We start from the raw sequence: 12261 nt of genomic DNA, 5'->3' as shown, positions 1-12261 counted from the left end.
GCCCTCCCCGAGGGCTGGACAGGCCCGAGCCTGACTGAGCCTGGACTTGGCCTGCAGGCCCCGAGGGGGGCGAGGGGGCGGGGTCGCCCCGCTGGGCGTGGCCTAGGGCAGAAGGGGCGTGGCCGGGGCCGCAGGACGTGACCTAGGGCTGGGTGGGGCGTGGCCGAACTTGGCCCCGGGACCCGGGCGGGGATAGGCCCCGGGCGAAGGGGGCGGGGAGCGGGGAGCGGGGAGCGGGGAGGCCGGGGTCCCGCGGGCTGGCCGTGCCGGGGTCCCGGGGAGAAGGCGGCGCGCGGCCGGAGGAGGCGAGGTGCGCGGGGCCGAGCGGGCGGGAGCCGGGGGCGGGGCGGGGAGCCGCTGCGGCCGGGGCCGTCAGTCCCTGCGGGGAGCCCCCACCCCCCGCCAGCGGCGCCCCCGGGGAGGGGCCCGGGGCCGCCCGCGCCTTTGCGAGCTGCGCGCTCCCCGGGGCGCAGGGGAGCTGCAGGGCCGGGGCGGGAGGCGGCGGAGGCCCGGACCGAGGGGCTCGGGGGCCCGCGGCCGCTGCGCTGGGCCGGGGCCGGGGCCGGGGGCGCCTCTTCCGCGACGTCCACCTTCCATCTCCGTTCAGAAGCCTTGAAGTCGTGCCTCGCTCCGCGCCTGGGGCCTCCGCGCCGCCCGAGCGCGCCGTGCCAGGGTCGCTCCACCTGAAGCTCCCCAAGCACACTCGGGACGCGAGCGGGGCTGGGACACCTTCCGCGGGGCCTGGGGGCAGGGCCGCCTCCGCCGGGGGCGCATCCACGGGGACCGCGCCCTCCCGGTGACACGTGTCCGTGAGTCCTGAAGTCCCGCCGCAGGGAGGAGGCGCACAGGCGCTCGCTCCTGCCCTACAGGATCGTCCTTTCACTGCCCAGTAGAACAAACGTCGGTGAGCACAGAGCCCTCAGACTTGCACCGACCTGGCCCGGTTACGTTTTCATTTCGCATAGACAGCGGGGTACAGCGGTTACCCTAAAATCCCGGTGTGACTGCGGAAGTAACTAACCGCCCTTAACAAGAAACCTCAGTGCACCCTGCAAAGAAAAGGAGACCAGACAACTTGCTGTTGATAGCAAGATAGCGACTTAATTTTAAAGAGGATACTTCGAACACAAAATTCACAGCGTGCTACTTTATGAATTTATGTTTTTCATTGATGGAGGCTAGATGTGGCCCGGTCGTTATGAAAGTTACTAAGAGATCTGTAACATAGATTTGGGGCATAAAATAGCAAAATGCATTTTATTTCCATTCCTGGATCTTAGAATTATAATAGGAATAGGAATGCCTAAACCTATATATATATATATATATATATATATATATATATGCAATATATATATATGCAATATATATGCAATATATATGCAATATATATGCAATATACATGCAATATATATATGCAATATACATGCAATATATATGCAATATTATATATATATAGCCAGTTAGTAAAAGCGAATCGCCAGGGGTCTTCTTTGAGTTGCCCAAACCTATATATACATATTTTTTTTGCATATATACATATGCTATACACACACACATATATATGTGTGTGTATATATATATATACACAAATAAACATATACAATACAAATAAAAACAAATATATATATATACATTTGCCAGTTAGTAAAAGCACATTGCCAGGGGGTCTTCTTTGAGTTCTGTGCACCTGAATACTCTGCACTGCTCTGTGAGGTATTCTGGGGTTACAGAAGAGGAAAGAAAGGCACAGATGGGTAAGCCATACTACTGGAAAGCTTAGGGAAAAAAGTCCATATCTTTCTAACTCCAAAATCTGTGCTCCTACCACTTAGCCACTCCATACTTTTGTTCTTCACGAGTCTGCCTTTTATGCAACAGGAACTGCATGTACACTGGTAGAAGGGGCAGGAAGCCAGGTTGCTGGCTTAAAGAACTCTGAGGACTCATCAGTGGAACTTAAGGCTATTTCTGATTCCAGCTCTGCAACTTTGGATGAATTACTTATCTTTGCTGGGCACATAAAGGTCATTGATCTCTAGGTCTCTATACTCGATCGAAAAGCCTATAGATTTGTGAAGACAAGATTCTGTTTTTACCATTTAATGATATATGTGGTCACACTTGGTGTTGAAATTACAAGGTGGTCATGAAAGGTTGGTTTATTCATTCAATAAATGTGTATGGTATAGCTGGACGTGCCCCAGAGCTGCTCTAATACAGAGCAAGACAGGCAAGGATTCTAGCCTCTAGGAGTCTATATTTTGGTTGGAGGCAGAGAAGCCTGAGGAAACAAAGAAGGAATGAGCAAACAAATTAATTCACCAACAGCTACAAATTGTAAACAGAGGGCTGCAATAAAGGAAAATAGAGCAGGGGGCAGGAGTTGGGAGGACTCTGCATGTGGTGCTGAAAACAGTCCTCATGAAGACCTTTTGATTTAGAAGAGTGAGAAGGACCTGGCGATGTTCATTGCTTGCAGTGGGACCTGCTGAGGCAAAGCAGCCATGAAAGAACTTGGCATGTTCTAGAAAGTGCCAGAACGTTGTTGTGACTGGAGCTTGGGTGATTGGTTCAAGATGAAGTTGGAAAGACAGGGCGGCACTAGGTCACACAGGGCTTTGTGCAGCCTGGTAAGTGCTCTCAAGGCTTGACTGGAGCCTAAGTTCTGCTTCTTAGCTTCTTCATAAGGCTGTTGACAGATTTTAGCTTGCTGTTGGCCAGACTTCAGTTCCTTACCATATGGACCTCTCCATAGGGCTCCTCCTGATGTACCTTCCCCCAGGGCAAATGTTCCGAGAGAGAAAGAGAACCGGAGGTAGAAGCCATCTTTTTTTTTTTTTTTTTTTTTTTTTTAACTGATCTCAGAAGTAGCATCCTGTTGATTCTGCTGTATGCTGTTGATTACACAGACCAACCCTGGTCCAGTGTGTGTGTGTGTGTGTGTGTGTGTGTGTACAACACAGGGGTGTGAATACCAGGAAGGATGGAATTGTTGGGTGCCATTGTGGCATCTGCCTACCACAAGGTCTATGAGATGTCCAACGGGAAATGTCATATGGGCTGGTGGGTACATTATACCATAGCTCATGGGAGGGATCTGGGCTACAGATAATTATTAGGGAGTCATTAATCATGGTATATTAAGCTGTTGGAAGTGTATAAAAGGACTAGGGAGAGAATATAGGTAGGGAAGAGGAACCTCGAACCTGTGTCCACGAGCCCAATGCTAAGAGGTCAGTGGAGCCAACAAAGGAGGTTGGCCAGTGAGGCAGGAGAACCAGTACAGCATGCATTGTGGGGGTGGGTGATGACCTAATGACTTAATTGAATGACAGGTTTCACTGGACAAGTTCCCCCTTCCCCATGAAGGGTACAACATACCTCGAATATGGGGCTGAAGTGAAAAGGATTTCTGAAAAAAATGCAATTTAATACAGTTTGAAACGTGAATAGTTAAACTTTAACCCAGATAGAAGCAGAGAAAAGGAGAACACATATATGGGATAGAACAGAGTTTTGAGGAACCTGTCTAGAACCTTAGTGCCCTCTTGGTCTGGGATTATAGTTGGTAGAGAGCCCCTATGCAAGGATTTTAGAGGTTGCTCTAGGAATTAAACTTGAAGACAAAATAATGAACTATATAACAGAAGGACTACTGGCCTTGGCAAATGCCCATCCTTACTTCCATATACACTTTACAGCATTACTATAGGAGAAATCTTTCTCCTCAAATGTCTTAAATAGCCCAGTAAGCCCTACAGTAACAATGGGGAAAATTAATTCCTGATTAAGTGGTGTCCTGCTCAGGAGCCCTATGAACTTCACTGTTAATAGAAGGACAACCTAAGATGGTTAAATATATTTTTCACGCACCAAATATTCTTTAGGGTGTATTTTCAGGAGTCCAAGTTTTTCTAAGAAGGCTTTCATTTAAAAAAAAAAAAAAAAGCTTTTCATTCATAGACATCTCCCTCCCTTAAAAAGAAAAAAAACAAATAGGGGAGGGAAGAAGAAGAAAAATAAAACATCTGCTCCCACCTGGCCACCTGGCCTAAAGCAGCTGTGGTTCTGAGTGCCCCTTCATGGAAACAGTGTCTGCCCGAATCCGCGTGCTTCTCTGCTCTGCATGGGAGTCGCGAGTCTCATCCACTTCTCTGTCCCCTTCCAGTGAGGTATGGCCATGTGACTGACTTGCTTTGGCCAATGCAATGTAAATAGAGTGACGTGTCACTTCCAGGTAGATGCTTTAAGAGCCATTGAGAGGGGGCACCTGGGTGGCTCAGTGGTTGAGTGTCTGCCATGGGCTCAGGGCGTGATCCTGGGGTCCTGGGATCAAGTCCCATATCGGGCTCACTGCGGGGAGCCTGCTTCTCCCTCTGCCTGTGTCTCTATCTCTCTCTCTGTGTCTCTTATGAATAAATAAATTAAATATTTAAAAAAAAAGAGCCAGCGAGAGGTCTGTCATCTGTCACACTTTCTTTCCCCCTGCCACCGTGACCATGAATTTTCTAGATAGAGGCTGTTCTGTCTGCTTGGATCAGGACATGAGGACAGAGAGCAGAGCCCCCCATCGACCTGTGTTAGATATGTCATGAGAGCTAGAAATAAACGTTTGTGTTTAGACCCCGAGATGCGGGCATTTGTTGTTACCACAGCATAACCTAGTCTATCCTGACTAATGTACTCAGTAACTGCTGAGCCACATGCATCCAGGGATTACTGATTTCCAGTTTACCAGACACACGGAGGCCTAGGAGGGAAGGTGCCGTAGAAAGCTCGCTGCTGGGACTAACGCTCCCCTTACTCTTGGGGAGACAGCAGGGGTACTTGTTTCCATAATGCACAACTCAGCCTCATGATTTTCATCAAAAGGGACAAAATGGCATTTAGGTGTTTAATTACACCCTGTAAGGGCAGCCATTGTTAAAGTGTAAAAAACAGAAAGGCTTAATGCGTGGAGGGATAGTGATTTTTATTTTGAAAAACACTCTGTATGTGTGTGTGTGTGTGTGTGTATTTTTTTAAATTATCAGCTCACTTCCAAGTTTTCCAATACAAAGGACATGGGTTCATGGGTTCAGTGTTAAGAGATGATTCTTCCCAAATGGAATTATCCACAGATGCATTTCAGAAATGATCTTGTCACCAAAGGACATTTGAAATGCATCATCCATACGCATTTTTTAAAGCAGCTTCGATGATTTTAAATATGGTTTGCTGGCTATCTTATTTTTGAACTAAGGGCATCAGACCTAGGTTTTGCTCTCAATGTCCCGGAGGCAACATGTTCACACTTTTACTGAGTTAAACAGAAGCGAAGCAGGGAACATTTTGCTTTGGGCAGAGCCGTGCTGCATTCTTAGGGATGTTGACTATAAATCCATTCTCCCTAGAGGTTAACAATCAAAGTTCTCCCCCTCTCTTACTCAGACGAGTGATATGATGATGATAAATTGCTTGGACATGACTGCCCCAAGCACTAGCATGATGAATTATGTTGTTGAGGGCATGACCACAGATTCTCCATTGTCAGTCTGCAATATTGAATATTGGCAGGATTCATAAACAGCCTTCTGCCAATTTTGGTCACCGCTTTGCATATTAAATTCTCTGTTTTCACAGGTCATGGTTCTTAGTTCTTAATCAACTCTGTCTCTCCCTGAATTCACTTAACTAATCAACCTTTTGTTTTTTTCTGTTTCCTACGCACGAAACGGATGGGGTGTTCTCACAGTTGTGTTCAGTAAACATTGAGACTTTCTTCACAGAAAGTGTTAAAATAGTAATTATTAGTCCTTTTCACTAAATCCAGAGTAATAACAGCTTATCTTGCAGTGGCTTAATTGGGTAATTATTTAGTGTTTGAAAAGCACTTTGAAGAGAATATTGGTAAATATTGTTGTGAATGTAATGCTCCTTTGTGTAATTCCAAGTCCACTGCAACCAAATACTCCTTTGCATTACTGTGTACCAACAATGATTTCTTAATATTGCTTACTATTAAAAAAAAATTGCTTACTATTTTCAAAATTACATAGGTACTGATTTTTGAATTTTTTTTTTTTTGAGAGAGAAAGCTGGGGGAGGAACAGAGAGAGAGAGAGAGAGAGAGAGAAAATCTTAAGTAGGCTCCACACCCAATGAAGAGCCCGACATATGGCTCGATCTCATGACCCTGACCTGAGCCAAAATCAAGAGTCAGGTGCTTAATTGACTAAACCACCCAGGCTGCCCCCTGATTTTTGAAATATTTAAAGTCTTTTCATAAACTCCTCAAGTTATCATGTTTATACTGTCACATTTCTACATGTTGTATCTATTACATTCGTTATATATCTGAAAAGTTAAATGTTATTGTCTTGTTCTCTAAAGTTTGGAGGAAATAGAAAGGCCAACCCTCAGCTCAAGGGTATTTCACATGATACGTCTTCTACATAATCTGTGTGTAGTATCTGCTTTTCAGCAAGCTGGCCTATTATACCATGACAGATAACTGAAATAAACAACTCCAAGTCCATACACTGAGCCATCACCTGATTATCATCGAAATTTGTCACAAAAGTGTTGGATTGAATCACACGTGCCTGGCCAGCCCTTTCAACAAATTTTCTACTCACTCTGTAGACCCAGATCTCCCAGGTGTATTTAAAGGTCACGTCCGTAGCTTGGATTAGGTGACCTCCATTACTGATGGTATTAGTTTGCTAGGGTTGCCATAACAAAATATCACCAGCTGTGTGACTTCGACAACTGAGATTTATTTTCTCACAATTCTGGAAGCTGAAAGTTCAAGATCAAGGTGTTGGTAGATCTGGTCTCTTCTACGGCCTCTCTTGGCTCGGCTGCCTCCTCCCTGTGTCCTCCCATGGTCTTCCCTTTGTCTATGTTGTCTGCGTCCTAAGCTCTGCTCTTAACTACATAAAATCGTCATATTGAATTAAGACCTACCTACAAAACCCCATTTTCGTGTGATTACCTCTTTAAAGGTCCCATGTCCATATCCAGTTATATGCAGAGGTCCTGGAGATTAAGACTCCAACATATAAGGCGGGGACACAATTCAGCCCACACCACTGAGCTGTACTAATGGTCTGCAGAAACTGCCATTTTTGGAATTATTTTCATTGATCATCAAATATGAGCAACCAAATGATGACTAGAAATCTTTGAAGGATCTACTCAGCTTATGAACTTCTTAACAGTACTTGGAGGAGAGTTTTATGCTTGTGACTTAAAACAATGAAGTAATTAGATAAAAACTGTAGCAGCATTGTTACATGCATTCTATGCACTCTATTAAGCAGTTGACCATAAAATGTACATAATTAAGTATACCTTGCCATCTGAACTACCACCATCTAAATATTTGTTATAAATATTTATACTCAGAATCTCCTCTTTAAACCAAAACTCTTGCTATGATGAGTCCACATACTTGTGCCATCAAAACGGGCAACAAGATGGAATGGACACCATGGTCCCAGCTCAGATCTTCCCCCTGGAGGGGAACATCTTGGGCTCGCATTGTTAAATGTGTTGTGCACTTTTGCTTTCGTGTTATCAGCTGAAAATGTCTAAGAAAGCAGGGGAGTTCTAAAAAGAGATGATAAGCCTAAGAAGCTAGAAAAAAATTGAGAAAATATTAGGAATGATGAAAGCATCAAATACCTCAGTTTGACTGTTACCTGTCTACATCTACCATGGGTACCAAAGTTGTTTCTGGAAAACTTTACAGAGTGCCTTCAGAATACAGTAATACTGTTTTTTTTTTTTTAATTCTAAAAAATGTCTTTCACAGTTAATTAATTGCCAGGAATCCTTAGAGGGTTGTTATATAGGTCTACAACAGTATGTTAGTAATATCTGGGATAATTGGTTGGTGGTTTTGATGGGCTGCAAAACATTAATTTTCCCCTTAAAAACTATTTTTATTAGAATCTATTGTTGAAGCTGGGTGATACCTAGAGGTTCATCATACTCTTCTCTCCTCATGTGCAAGCTTTTAAAAATGCCCACATTAAACAGTTTAAAGCACCTGGGTAGCTCAGTGAGTTGAGCATCTGCCTTCGACTCAAGTCATGATCCCGGGGTCCTGGGGTCGAGCCCCACATGGGGCTCCTGCTTAGTGGGGAGTCTGCTTCTCCCTCTTCCTCTGCCTCTAACCCGGCTGATGCATTCACTTGCACTCTCTTGCTCTCTGTCTCTCTCTTTCAAATAAATAAATAAAATCTTAAAAAAAATAAAAAGTTGAAATGAAATAGTTTTTTAAAAAAATGAATGTAATATATAAAGTCCTGCAATGCAAAGTTCAGGACCCATCATGTTTTCAGGGAGAAATAACATTTGAATAATGAGGTATGGGTGCATATGTTAGACAATGCGTGTGTTAGTAGAGTGTGGTTTTTACTACCAATCCTCCATTGCAAAGTAATCGTTGAGAAACCCTTATCCAGGAAAGGCTATACAAGAGTGCCTTCGCTGGTTTTGACCTAGATTATTTGACACATGTTTTTATTTATCACTCCCTGGTGCATGGCATGTCTATCACTTCATGAGTCAGTGCCTTCCTACCACAGAGCTGCCCAGCCTGCATTTTCTCCAAGTGCAGTCTTTAACTTCAGACACTCTCCATTTGCAGCTGCCCAAATCCATTTCACAGGAACAGGGACAGGGGCACTGGCTTCCAATGCACCATGCCTGGTGAATGCCTTCTTGTCTAGTACTTTCCAAAAAAATGTCCTCTGCTACCACAGGAGGGGTCTTTACAGGTTGCCACTAAGCAAGAAAAGATCTCTGCTGAGTGTACTTCAAGGGCTGCTACTCCAAAGCCCTGTCTCCAGCTTGTCACTGCCTTTGCCCATCCCAGTTCCCCCAGCATCCACAGGTAGGATCAGGGACTGCCCTGGGCATCTCTCATGAGTCTCACTCACACTTCCACAGAAGTCAAAGAGCTGACATTCATTCCCTTTAGCTTCCCTGTTGCTTTGAACTTGCCCTTTCTCATTCAGAAGCATCTTCAAGGTGTATAAATACTTTGGAGCAGCTTAGAGAATAAGAAGTAAAAAAATCGGCTGTGTTTGGCACTGATATTACCGAGCCTTTGGCCTTAAAGCCGTACTTGATCTGTTGGCTATACGGGGAAGAGGGAGGTTCCTGCAACTGGCGCCCAGTGCCCCTTTTTGATATAATTCCTTCCTCCTAGGCATTATGTTTTCACTCTTTGTTTATCAGGGTATGTCAGTAGAAAGATCAAAATATTTCAAGCTAAGAAATCCAGGTTTAATTTGATCTCTGTGAAGATTCTATATAGTTCTATGCATTGTCTATTGAATTTCATTTAATTGTTAGATTTAAAATATATGAAAAGAATGTATACATTAGGGACACTCCATGAACTTTTGCTACTGCTTATTCTTGCTACGGTGAAGTCAAAAGGATTAGTTTCTAAATTCCTTTGGTTTTTCATAGACCAAATCAGAATTTTAAAAAGTTTTTCATATGGAATTTGCACAATGCATTCTGTAGGGATGGTGTAGTTTTTTTGTGAACCTGTTTTCACTTTAGTTTTATGTTTGTGTTAGTATTACCTCAGTAAAATGAGTTTCCATTAATTATCTTTTTTTTTTAACTTTATTTATTTACTCATGAAAGACACACAGAGAGAGGCAGAGAAGCAGGCTCCCTGTAAGGGGCCCGATATGGGACTTGATCCCGGGACTCTGGGATCACACCCTGAGCTGAAGGCAGGCGCTCAACCACTGAGCTATCCAGGCATCCCTTCATTAATTATTCTTATATAATCTAACGATTTTATACCATTAGCAGAAAATTTCTTTACCTACATATTGCCTCTCTACAAAGAATGATGTATTCAACTTCAGAGTTTTATTCTATGAAAATTGAAAGCTTACTCAGTAGCTGTACCATGTCTGACCATAATGTCTCAATCCATATTCTTGACACCATATATCATATTTATATCTTTAAATCAACATCATTTAAAATGATGTCAACAATTACAGGACCGACAAAAAAGTCTGAGAGTTAAAACTGGATGACAGCTTTCTCTGCCTAATTAGAAGTCATGATTATATTTCTGATGAGTTAGGAAGATGCTACCCCTAGAACAGGAGTTAGCTCTTTAATAGGCCAGAGAAAATAAATGTGTTACAATATACTTTAGAGGTGTTAAATGCCTTTTAATTTTCACAAACTCAGAATAATGTTTATCAGAATGAAAGAATTCATCACTAATATTTATCAAATTTGTCAAATTTGATTCATTTTCCCATCATTTTTAAAGCATGTTTGCAGGGCACCTGGGTGGCTCAGTCAGTTAAGCATCTGCCTTCAGCTCAGACCATGATCTCAGAGTCCTGGAATAGAGCCCCATGTTGGGTTTCCTCCTGAGCAGGAAGTTTGCTTTTCCCTCTCCCGCTGCCCCTCTCCCTCATTTGTGCTTTTTTTTCTCTCTCTCAAATAAATAAACAAAACCTTAAAAAAAGAAAAGAAGGCATGTTTGCTATCCCCAGGTACTACCTTTGCTAATTACTTAATATTTTTCTTTAAACTCGCCCACTTTTCTCCTCATCCTAAACAGTAATATCCATAAAAATCAGAGGGTCGCAACATTTATTACTTTTTTTCCAATACACATTAAAATAAACAAATACGTGTTTAAGACATTTTAAATGCCCATATATCACCTAAAATTGGTTTGAACCACCAGTGGGATATATATCACACCTTCTGAAAACATTGGCAAAAAACAAGCAGATGACTGACTTTTTTTTTTTTTTTACTTATCTCACTATCCACTAAGAAATAATTCTTGACTGTAAAGTTGGCACAAAACAATTTTCAGAATAGTCTCTCTACTTGTACTGTGATAATCAGACAGTGTGAATACTGGGTATGTACGTGTATAAATATATGTACACATATATACATATACACAATGGATCATTTAAGCTGCTATTTGGGAAATAGCCAAGAGCTTTCAGTGGCTTAGGCACTCAGCATCATTTATTTGAGGGCTAATAGAGCCAGCATTATTTTATACTAGGTGCCTCTATTTTACTGTGAGTCATAAGCAATATAAAGAGTGATAATAAAGAAAGTAATAATCTGGGTTGTGAGGTATTTTTATTTCACTCACCTGTTAGTAATAATCTGAAGTTTATAATAAACTAAACACTGTACTATGATTTGTTCGAGAATGGTTCAGAAAAAGAATTAGAATGATTATCAATAGGTTTCTCATTTCTACTATCTGAATATCCCCATTTATCTAAAGTCTAAACAAGGTGAACTCATGGGGGAGCCACTGGAGAGGTTGGATAAAGGTCATTTACTGCCTTTTTGCCTAGAATCATGGAATTTGTATCTGGAAGGAACTGGGTGGAGACCACCTTGTTTAACTCCTTCATTATCTGGGAGAAAACTGAGACTCATATGCTAAGTTTGCCCAAAGACACACTTTGGTCATATCAAGTTTTTCAAACCTTAATGCTATTGATGAAGTTTTAGTGTTTCTTCCTATTGGGGAAATAGGGATGTGTTCATAGGACCATTATGTTGGCCCATCTGTGTGTATTCTTCCATTTTTGAAATACAGCAGTTCGACATTAATGTTTGGTGGCACTCCAGATATTTAATAACTACTGACTACTGTTTGTATCAAATAAAAGACTAACCCTACTGAACATTATCAGCAATGTTTTCTGTTGCCTTTAATACATCTGAACGAGAGAGGAAAACTAGGACACTTTTCTAAGCAGTGTCAAGATGCATCTTACAAAATAAATAAAATTTGTGTTCTTAGGGTGAGTACATTTAGATTCAAACATCTCATTCTTGGGCAGCCCAGGTGGCTCAGCGGTTTAGCGCTGCCTTCAGTCCAGGGCCTGATCCTGGAGACCCAGCATCTAGTCTCATGTCAGGCTCCCTGCATGGAGCCTGCTTCTCCCTCTGCCTGTGTCCCTGCCTCTGTGTCTCTCATGAATAAATAAATAAAATATTTTTTTAAAAAAAATTTTAAAAAATCCCATTCTTGATTTTTTTTCATCTGTATGTCTAATGGCAAAGCAAACAACAATAAAAACTGGTGATCAGGGATCCCTGGGTGGCGCAGCGGTTTAGCGCCTGCCTTTGGCCCAGGGCACGATCCTGGAGACCCGGGATCGAATCCCACATCGGGCTCCCGGTGCATGGAGCCTGCTTCTCCCTCTGCCTGTGTCTCTGCCTCTCTCTCTCTCT

At 42.8% G+C, this 12261-nt stretch overlaps 1 protein-coding gene across 4 annotated transcripts in view; it reads left to right on the top strand.

The window, feature by feature from the left end:
• Positions 1-234: 234 nt before the first annotated feature.
• Positions 235-12261, top strand: part of PTER (phosphotriesterase related) — a 101267-nt gene continuing 89240 nt past the window's right edge. The window contains exon 1 of one of the 4 annotated variants that reach the window (XM_072749431.1): positions 235-310. The gene's annotated coding sequence lies outside the window, so the exon portion shown is untranslated. The remainder of the gene's footprint in view (positions 311-12261) is intronic. The other 3 variants (XM_072749435.1, XM_072749432.1, XM_072749433.1) reach the window with 3 other exon arrangements.

This window comes from Vulpes vulpes, chromosome 2 (assembly GCF_048418805.1).
Source record: "Vulpes vulpes isolate BD-2025 chromosome 2, VulVul3, whole genome shotgun sequence".
Taxonomy (NCBI): domain Eukaryota; kingdom Metazoa; phylum Chordata; class Mammalia; order Carnivora; family Canidae; genus Vulpes; species Vulpes vulpes.
This window is presented reverse-complemented; position numbering and strand designations above follow the sequence as displayed.